The following is a 10,903-nucleotide window of genomic DNA, read 5'->3' as shown; positions in this document are numbered from 1 at the left end:
TACTTCCTTTTATGTTTATTTGCGTTGAACTTCTGATGCTCACATTGCGGGATTACGTACGTCGTGAAATTGACATTCACTATGTCATTAGATTTTTATAATTACATTCAGAGAGACATTGAGTCGATAAGGAAAATGAGGACGGTAATCAAAAAGTTACAAAGCGTTTGAACCGATTTTCGTCAACATGGAAGAACGTAAATAAAAAGGGTAACTTTTTCTAGTGACACGTTTCTTACGAGTTTTCTCTTTATATGACTGAATATTGTGGATAAATCGTTATATGATAAATTTTTTTTCTTTTGAATAAAAACGTGGTAAATTTTACCAACTTTTATGTTTTAATATCTCATAAGACAGTTAAAATAAAATTACCATAGTAGACATGGATACATAAGACCTGATACTTGTTTGTAATGATACTATTATAGTTGTACAATAGTAGTATAATGTTTCTTTTTTTTTTACTTTTATATACCTTAATAATGTCAAGAGCAATTGTGGTCATGTATGTCTTGTGTTATGTAAAACAGAATCAACCAGAAATTTCAAGAACAATCAGCTCATAATGACGCAGGTTCAAATTTGAGCTTGTTACGTAAATCAAAAGATCAATGGAATCACGCAAGTAAAATTCCAACTACCCACATTACAATCAAGTAAATTGAAGTAACTATTTTTTCCTGTGATTTTTTGTACCTTTATGTACAAGAAAAGAGTAGGGCAGTCAATAAATAGAGAAAACTAAGTATTTAAGCTTAAAAATAGAAAAAATTGAAACAAGCGAACGAAATAATCGTACTTTCACCGGTTATTTTACGAAAATGAAATTGGCCAATTTATTATAAAAGATAGTAGTACGATTTCAAATATGTAGATTTTTTTATTTGTTTAAAGAATTGGGTTCCTAATAAGCTACAGGTATAATATAAATTGAATCAATTAATGAATTTTGAACGTAAAAAGTTGAATAGATAAACCTTGGTTCATCCATGGACCTCTTTGTGCACACGGAATTATATCGGGTTTTTGGACTAAAAAGTAAGTGGGTGACCTATACATTGATTTCTGAGGTACTTAACTTGAAGTTTCACTTCTGTCGGGGTTTCCAGATCTATAGGTACATTTTTTTTATCAACCAACTATGCAATACTCACAGACAATATATTTTCTATGCGAAATTGAATTCCAAGTGTAACTTAATTACAGAACGCTTATTATCTCAAAGTATTATTTGAAAACGCTAAGGTAGAATAGACAAGTACAGGATATGACAAAAGAAAGACGGCACTTCAAATACGTATAAACGCACCCATACACAAACTCCCCCGCAAAATAAACTGCAAAGCAACGCACGTGACAGTGTTGACAAGCAGGTTTATTTATTCGCACTGCTGAGCTAAAGAAAGCATATTTTTTGGCAACCGTATTAATAGTCATCTTATACACAATACCAACCGAGGATTTTGCTATGAGTGTCGTCTAGGTGTACACGTATATGCGTGTGTATTTATATGTTGGGTGTCGCGGCGTCAAGAGCCGATAGGCGCCTATAGCAGAGCTAAGCCAGTCGTTCTGGTCTATCTCTTGCTCCTCCCTCCCCTTGCAGTTATAAGTGTCGCCAAAAATCTAAATGCAACGTAGCTATTCGTAAATATAGCTTGCAGCGGTGGTGGCGTCCTCCTAGCCGCGAAAATCTGATTTCAGTGATGTTCATCCGGTAGGCAGGTGTCCAATTTTAAATGGATACGTATTCGTGTGTATTTTCACTAACTGAAAATCTTATGTTCCCATTTTTACAAAAAATTTATTTGCAGAGAAAAAAAAACTATAATATGCTGAAATGGCCCCGATAATAAATGTAAATGGGAAGGGGATTTGTAGGACTTGCATTAAACTGACTTTTGGGTTGATACTTACTTTATAATGCAGAAACACATTACAATAAACTTATAATGAGAAGTAATTTTCCATATTTTGTAAATAATGATAGTTAAAATAGTATTGTACGGGTGGGTGTCATTTCGAGTAAAAAGTCCCATGGTTTATTTTATTGAGTAATTAATGAAGTTTTTGCATAAACTAGTTATGAAATAATAATTTAGAAGATAAATTTGGCCACAGGAATTTTGAGCGTCAGAAATACCAACCGGTAAATATTTTTTAGAGAAAGCATAAATAGTTTATTAATAAATCTTCATAATAAGTAATCATTTTTCAAAATAATAATGTAAGAACAAGGAAATACACCTATATTAAACAGGGACTTTGTGTAACTTTGTGTATTTAATCATAAACCCAATAAAATTTTTATCTCAAATGACAGTACATAATAATAGAGTACTATCCTCAAGATTTCACATTACGTTGGATAAAATCTTTCTGTGCGAATCTTCCAAGAACTCATTACAAGTCAATTTTGCCGTTCTCCAAAGTAGGTGATGTTATTAAAAAAATTATTTTTTTTTTGTATCCTTACATTTTTCTCGTGACATCATCTAATGACATATCATGCCACATGCGTTAGTACACACATCGTAACCGCATACGACACTAGAACCCAGAAGAAGTGTCATTACATAAAAAACGATAACCACAGGCGCCACACGGCGCACCACAACAACTAATCTCTGGAAAATAAAACACGATGAAGAAAAGTCACGAAGGTACCCATTAGAGACAGGTACGGCTTTATAATTTTGCATTAAAAAGTCGCAACTTTGACCTTGCAACTTGACGAGATGTGCTTACAGGATGCTCCCACTAGGACCATTACTATTTTCATCGGCATCTATGATGCAAGTATAAAGCTATGGAAAAACATAACGTCGCAGCACCAATACCACAGTGACTCAGGGATGTCTACCCTATACACTTATAGATATTACGTACTCTGCAAGTTTTGCGCTATTTAAATACAAATATGTGTGAACATCAAAGCTAGTAGTATTTTGTTTTACATTTTGTGATGATAGAACTATGAAAAATATGAAATAAATTCCAAGCTGATACATTAAATAAATATGTAGTTAATAACAATATTTTCTTTTTATTATAAAACCATTTTTTTTCTGGAATGGAGTATGGTTTTTTTATAGATATTTTTTTTCAACTCCTAACATAAAATAGAAACTGGAGAAAAATGTTAAACTAGTTATTTGCCTTTAATGTATCAAGAAAAATAAGTACTCGATATAAACTCACGTAGTTCACTGCACATAGATAAACGATATTATCTTGTACATAATTTAATATTTTTGTATTAGGTACATTTAACTTTGAATTGTTATTCAAAATTTGAAACACTACATCTTTTACAAAAACAAAATACAAAAGTTTTGATAAAGTTAAGGATAAAATGTAAAATAAATTAGTGATTTATTTAATTATTTTATCTATTAATTAACGTTATTTGTGGGCTTCAAGAACTCGTACGAAGTTAGAACTTTGGAAGTGTAGTTGAAATCGAAATGGGTAACTGTTTCTATAAAGATTTAGATAGTTTTCTGGTTTTACCTATCGCAAAATCTACTAAATTTCAGAAGAAGATAATTTTAAATTTCTACTAAAGATAATTTTAAAATAAAAAGCTTTTTAAAGACATAACTATAATTATACAATTTAAGAAATTAAAAACTTGAATATAAAAATCACAGTTTGAAAAAAAGTACATAAATCGATTAAACACCAAGATAAGAGCTAGATATTTTCTGAAGATACAGAAAATTTGTCTTAGACCTATTCGCAATAAGCTGTAAATAAAGTAAAATTATTTACAAAATACAAAGAATTGAATTAAGATTTGTGCCGTATTTATTGAAGATATTGATTGTTAAATCGTAAATTATAGCCTGCTACGGTTTTATGTCGGATACTCATATCGATCGTGTAGTATGTTCGTAATTAAGTTTAATGATGGAATATTTTTTTTTATTTCAATAGTGCTTGTGTATTCAGTTAAGTAGAATTTTAATTAAAGCATACAACTACATCAGATACGAAGAAAGTAAAGCAAGTTATGTAATTCGATTGAAACCTTAGAAAATAGTTTCTGTTACTTCTAAATACAAGAATCATGTTACTTGAAGCTTAAAAAAAAAATATTCCAAATGATACCTTTACAAGATAGATAGTACTTCAATCATTGGAAGGCTAAATCTAGCAAATAAAAATTAACGTTCATAAATAAGGACTTTATGATGAAAATTTACAAAACTGAGAAATAGAGCAGAAACAATAAAAGCATCTGAGATAGTGATAAAGATAATTTTTTTGGGGTGGTAAAATTGGTTTCGTTAGTTTTACTGGGATTTATTTACCCATAAAAATTTTTAATTACTTATTTTATAATATGGTGGGGTGAAACGTTGATTTAATTTTTGTCAAAACTAATAAATGATAAATTTAATGCTTTAATGGTAAAGCATTTTGATGATGATTTTTATAAGTAAGCCAAACTTTAATCAATAATTGATTATGTATATATACATACATTTCTTTTTTTATTGTCCTGTAACTAAAAATAATTTTTTTTTAAATTTAGCAATAAGATTATCATTTAAAAAGTGACGAGTATGCGTGTGCATACATGTGTGCGAACGTCACTATATTTAACAGAAAACTAATTCCAAAAAATAACGCTTAAGTCGCTATTTTACAAAAAAATTAAAATATTTTGGTAGACTCACAGATGTTTTGGGTTTTTATATTTTTTTGTAAATAAGTAAACAGTAAAAAAGTAAGCAATAAATTTAATACTGTTATTTATATCGTTTTACAAATACATGAGGGAAGAATTCAAGGTTACAAACGTATGTACAGATATTGATATTGATTATACGAGAACTAATAGTCTATTTATTAAAATTATTCTTAAATATAAGAAATATCATTTAATAACACAATTATTGTATGGCTTATTTATTAAAAAAAAAAGTTAAGTAATTAAAATACTCAATTAGCAGGTGCATTCTGCTACAACCGAAGTTGATTTTCTTTTTTTAGCGGTCAGCAAGCCATGAAAATTAAGTTGTCCAGGCATGCTTTTGAGAAAATTCAGTTTATTTCGGGATACAGTCACTTGATTTTATAACCAACGCGATTCTTAGATCAAGAAAAATTAACTGTGGATCATTATGATATTTTTTCGTAATATTACATACTTTAGTTTATAAAGCATATTATCAGTAGACAAATTATAATTGTTAGATAAAGTTCTATTGATATTATTCTTACTTTAACAAATAATTTCATTTTAGATCATAAAATTATTTACATTAATCTATGTATACATATTTCGAAGGATCAAGTGATGAAATTTGAATGATAGCTACCATCCTAGTATATTTTTATTACGCATTTTTTTTAACGCATTATGCTCTTAATTAAATTCCAAATCAACCTTTAAACAGTTTTTTTTCAAGCTATTGTGTTTATTTACTAATGTAATTGTTTGGATTTCAGGTTTTGTCTATTAATTAATATGTGTAAATGTACTGTATGTATTTTCTTGCGGATGGAATGATATCAGTGAGAATCACGATTCAATCAATATAGCAAGCTTTACATTATTTTAATATTTTATATTATATTTTTATGATTTTCAATAAGATTATTGCTATTTATTGCACATAATATGTTTTATGTGTAGAGACATAATATAAAAATATAAAAATTTCGTTAAACTCGTGTAACATTATTGTAAAGTATTAAGAATTAATTGTTTTATAGAGTTCCTTTACAAAAGCTCTTTTATTTAAATGTATTGATCAATTCTGCACGTGATTACAATCAATTTTAAAAGTATTATTCGTCTACAGTCACGTTCTTAGCTTAAGCACAATCGATCAAGTGGCTTGTTTTTATTATCATAGACAGTCTTGAGTTTTGTAGAAAAAAGCCGGCAAAATTTAAATACTCAACAAAATTTATTGGTATCCCTAACTAAATAAAATTTGATACTGCAACTGATATCCTCCAGTAAATGGAAAAATAATATGATTTTTGTACCAAATAAATGCACGAATAATTAAATTACTCAACCATATCTTCCACTTTCCAATTTCACACATATTTATCCATGTAAGGTCACACGTAATCGATCAACCCTTCCCCGTTCAGTAACTGTCACAACATTCGGTGTTGTATGCGCAGTTTCAGATAATGCATGCATAGTACTTCTGGTAGAAGTGTGGGTGGGGGTCAAGGAGTGCACTAGCACTATGTACTCGTGGGGAGTTGGGTGTAAACACTGTACGTGAATATGTATACGTTGGCACACGTACATGACGTGGAGAATAATCGATAGCAATCCTCCCCACGCGTTTCTGGCCCGGGATCGCAACCCCTGTCAACAAAGTGGGGTGCACACAAACACATGGATAGATAAACACAGTAATGTGTCCTACAACTATTACTGTATTGCGCTGTGGCCTTGTTTCCCTCTGCTCGGCCGCAACCCCGAATCCACATGTTCTTGGATCCTTGGTGACCCTCACTTATTTTTATTTTCTTGCTTGCACTTCTTTATCTATTTTCTGTCTGTACGCTTACAGATAAAATGCATTGGCTTTTTTGACAAATAAGATTACAGCTTTGCTTTGTCCTTTTGTCGGGTAAATGGATGCTAATGTACAGAAATAAAAGATACCAATGGAAATACTGTCTCCACGCCCTGATGTGAAAAGTTCCATTATTATTATTATTATCATTATTATTAACGTAGACTATTGGACTAGTGAAAACTGACGCGATTCCTGTACCAAGGTATCGTAATTTCGAAGCCTCGATAAGTATTCGTTTCGAGACTTAAGATATGTCCAAGGGTTCTCAAGGTTATTTTGAAAATAAATTTTAGAATTTTTGGAACCTATGCTTTTTTTTTTCAATTGTGAAATGTGTTTTTAATTAAATTTTTTGGTTTTTGTAAAATGATCGATGGACCAATTTTGTTTGTTTAACAGACTCAATTATCGTAATGAACGGTGGTTTTTGAATATTTGCAGGTTCACATGATTTTTATCAGTTATTGATTAAGGAATAATATGTAATACATCAAGAAAGATGCAGTTCTACATACAATACGTCAAAATTCTGGTACATTGAAGCACTGATTTAAAAGCTTACAAAACTAAATAATACTAAAATATGTATGTCAATGGATTAATTTGTGAAATCTTGTGGCTACTACGTCTGACATTTAGCTTTGAATCGAGTTCTGCATAATAACTTGGATCTATTACGTAAGATTGCATAACTTCCTATTACCATGACATAAGGAGAGTAACAGTTTTTATTTTTTAATGCATCGAAGAGTATTACTTATCATTATACTAAACTTCAAATATTTGAAATTCACTGTTACTGAAATTCAAATATTCAAACGTCGTTCGTTAATAAAATAGGGTCACAACAAAATTAAAATCTACGAAAATGGCACAGCATCGACTGGATGTTTTGTTTGGAAACTGAAACCTTGCGTTTTTTGTGGCTCTGTATAATTTATGTTCTTCAAGAATAAATTGAATATCTACAAAATACATGGAAGACTATGCTGTCCCGCTTTCTAAAGGTTCGTACACAGCAAGGACATGTTTTCACCTCAAATTTTAAGCATTAGTGAGCCAAGTCCACTTAATGACGGAGGACTTCAGATTTTGGAAAAATCATGAAAACTTTTAATGCCCGTTATTACTTAAAGTCAGTAAATAAGGTCATCAGAATCCGCGAGAAGATCTAGGTATCATCTAGCAAAAAAAATTAAACAATCCAAATTGAGTATGTTGTGATGAGTAGTGAAAAACCGGGAGTGATTTCCATTTCTGTATTCACCGCGGTTACGAGAGTAGTGTGCACAGCACATGTATCTGTATACATTTCACGAGCCTTCGCCGGTGAGCACATGGGTAAACAAAACAATTCGTCAGATTATCGAAAGGGAGTAAAAGAGAAGCATCATCATCACCCCGAGAAGTAGATTGACATCTGTAGACGAGCGTGGTGAGCAGCGATGGCAGTTGGTATACAGGTACTTGGCTACTTTTTTGTATAAATGGTACGTAGAAGGTTCTGCCTTACCAGCCTGCCTTGGCTCGGCCGCTCTGTCGTGGACTACGCATCGGGCTGACGACGAACGGCTGCGCTGTTGTGGCGCTCGGTTTGATGTCGTTGGAGTGCTGTTGGAAGATACATTTTTCGATGTCTGGTGTTTTCATTGATTAATGAAACACTATTTTATTCATAAATGAACTACGTAAGACCATTTTGCATCTACTGAATGAATATAATCACCCTATTTATTCCAAAACTTAATTTTTTTCTATAAATTTTACACTTACTCATGCAGCTTAGAGCAAGACATTTTTTTTCAGTAATAGATTTTATATCATAAAAATTACTATTTAACAATATAGTTATTTGTAAATAGAGTTCGGTAATTTATGAAACTTACATTCAATAATTTTACATATTCTTTAATCACTAATTAGATATATTTTTTAATTATAAAGAATCAACTAAAATGTGTAGCGTTAATACCGTTATTTTTTTTATATACTTGTTATTATTTTTCTTGAAAAAAAGATGTTAAAAAATTGAGTGACTTATGTTTGTTATTTTCAATAATGTAACATTTTTTGAGACAAAAAATTAAAAAAAATAATACTTTAGAGAGTAGAAAGCATTTTCAAGATGTTAATAACAATTAATCATAAGATGCTTATGAAGTGATATTCATTTATAAATACACTATTTGTATCATATTTTTAAATGATTTTGTATTGATTTGGCTCATAAGCAATAACATTCTTTTTAAAACAGTTTATTTCCCAGTAATTATACTTTCTATTCAAAAACGTTATTAATTTAAGGATCTATTTATGTATTGTTTACGATAGTAGAATTTTAATTGTAATATATTGTAAGTTGAGTAATTGTCAAGATGGTTAAATATTTTTTTTTTTTTTTAGTAATAAAAAAATATTATCATTTTTTTTTTTAATTATTGGAAAAAAATTTCATTTATAGAATTATTCATATTTATTTGTAGATGAAAAATAAGCTAAAATATCTTTTTATTATGAATAACACTTAAAAAAGAAAAAAAAAAAAAAAAAAAAAAACGATGCGACTGAAATATAAATTTTTTCAAAAGACTTGTGGCCTGTACGAAAAATTACTAAATAAAATAGTCAAAATCTTCAAATCAGCTCCTTAACTTTATTTAATAAAATACAAAAAACTTTTTTTCCAGAGGTTATTAGGATTTAAAAATATATCTGTAAACAAACAAGTTCACAACTATGTAACTAGTAATTGCTATCAGAAAATTAAGTACTTTTCTGGGTAAATGGTAAAAAACTTTTCAAAAAATTACTTCGATTTTCATTTGTCTAATCGGTTTTATATGAAGTTACAAATTCAATCATAAGATTTTTATTGTAGGAAATACCTCTTGGTATGAAATAAAGTTGAAATAAAAGAAATTGTTATTTAAAAATCAAAAAATTACTTAAAGATCATTTATAAGGTATGAAGTAACATTTTCATGCTTCACAGCTATTAAAATCGTATGAAAATAAAAGTTCTTAGCCCAGAATTGTTAAAGACCGGTCAACGTGGTCCTTTATTATGAATAACTTATATTAAAAGCTTAATGTTTCGTTAATAAAGAAATAAAAATGTAAAAATGTTTGAAAATAGAAAAAAATCTATTTTTATGCTTAATAAAGTAGAATAACTTTGAGTACTAGTTAAAAAAGTTTTTACAAAAATAATATTAAAAATTAGTACTTCAAAAATCAAAGAGACGTTAGAACAACCAACATGAAATTTAAATTAATACGAAAAAATTGTGTATAAGGATGATTCAAAATGAAAATTATAGCTATTTTTATGCTCTGTAAAGTGGAATCATTTTGACAATAAGATTGGAATTTTTTTAGAAACAACCTTAATAAGATATAAAATAAAAATATTTATTTTAACTGCTGTATGGCTTTATAAGGATGAAAAAACAAAAATTGTTAGCCCTTCATTGACATTGATTGGAAGATTTCTGATACATGTCTGATGACATACACGTACACACACTCAAGTACAGAAAGATAGAGAGAGAGAGAGAGAGAGAGAGAGAGAAAAATTAACAAATAAATTTTGCATTTTCATCTCTAAAATTATACGAACATTTTTGGTACAGTAATGAGAAAACTAACATTTTATCGATACAAAGCTTTCTCTATCAAAAAGCATAACTAGAAAAAAGTATAATAGTCAAGAAAGTTGATTGTGACTTGTTAGCGGCGTCTCGACGGCGCGTTTGTTAACCTTTGACCGCATCTTGTAGCAGTGCATGTATATAGGGATGACTTGTTTTAAAAAAACTCATAAATTATCACAAAACAACAAGTTGATTCTCCTTGTTTTCCAGATTATATCATGAAGTTTATTTTCGTTCCAAGTGAAATTATTCAATCGATACTGATATTTGTAAATTTGACATATTTGTAAAGAAGTATGGCTCTATTTTTTCCATTGTCGAATAATTGTGTGGTAAAATAATCAATTCCAATTCGATTGTTTCTAATGTTGCGAAACAAAAATTTAAAATTTTTATCTATCAGTATTTATGTTATAAATTTATCTCTAAAACACCGCTTAGTCGAAGAAGCTCTTGATTTATGGTATATTATTGCATCATGTTAGGATATTCTAAAGAGGGGCTCCATGAGTATCAATTCCAGTGTTTTTCAAATGATTCCATAATGTCCAAAGATACTGAGAGAAAATGGAACGTATATCAGCTTATCAGCTATATTTACTCCAAAAATTAATTTAATTATTATGAGTATTTATAGACAGTTGGGCCAATTAAACCACATCGTCAAACAAACTTGCGACAGTCTAT

Source organism: Copidosoma floridanum, unplaced genomic scaffold (genome assembly GCF_036245765.1).
Source record: "Copidosoma floridanum isolate Cflo_tuat_1 unplaced genomic scaffold, Cflo_Japanese_pri ptg000006l, whole genome shotgun sequence".
NCBI classification, from domain to species: domain Eukaryota; kingdom Metazoa; phylum Arthropoda; class Insecta; order Hymenoptera; family Encyrtidae; genus Copidosoma; species Copidosoma floridanum.
Note: the sequence above shows the minus strand (reverse complement) of the source record.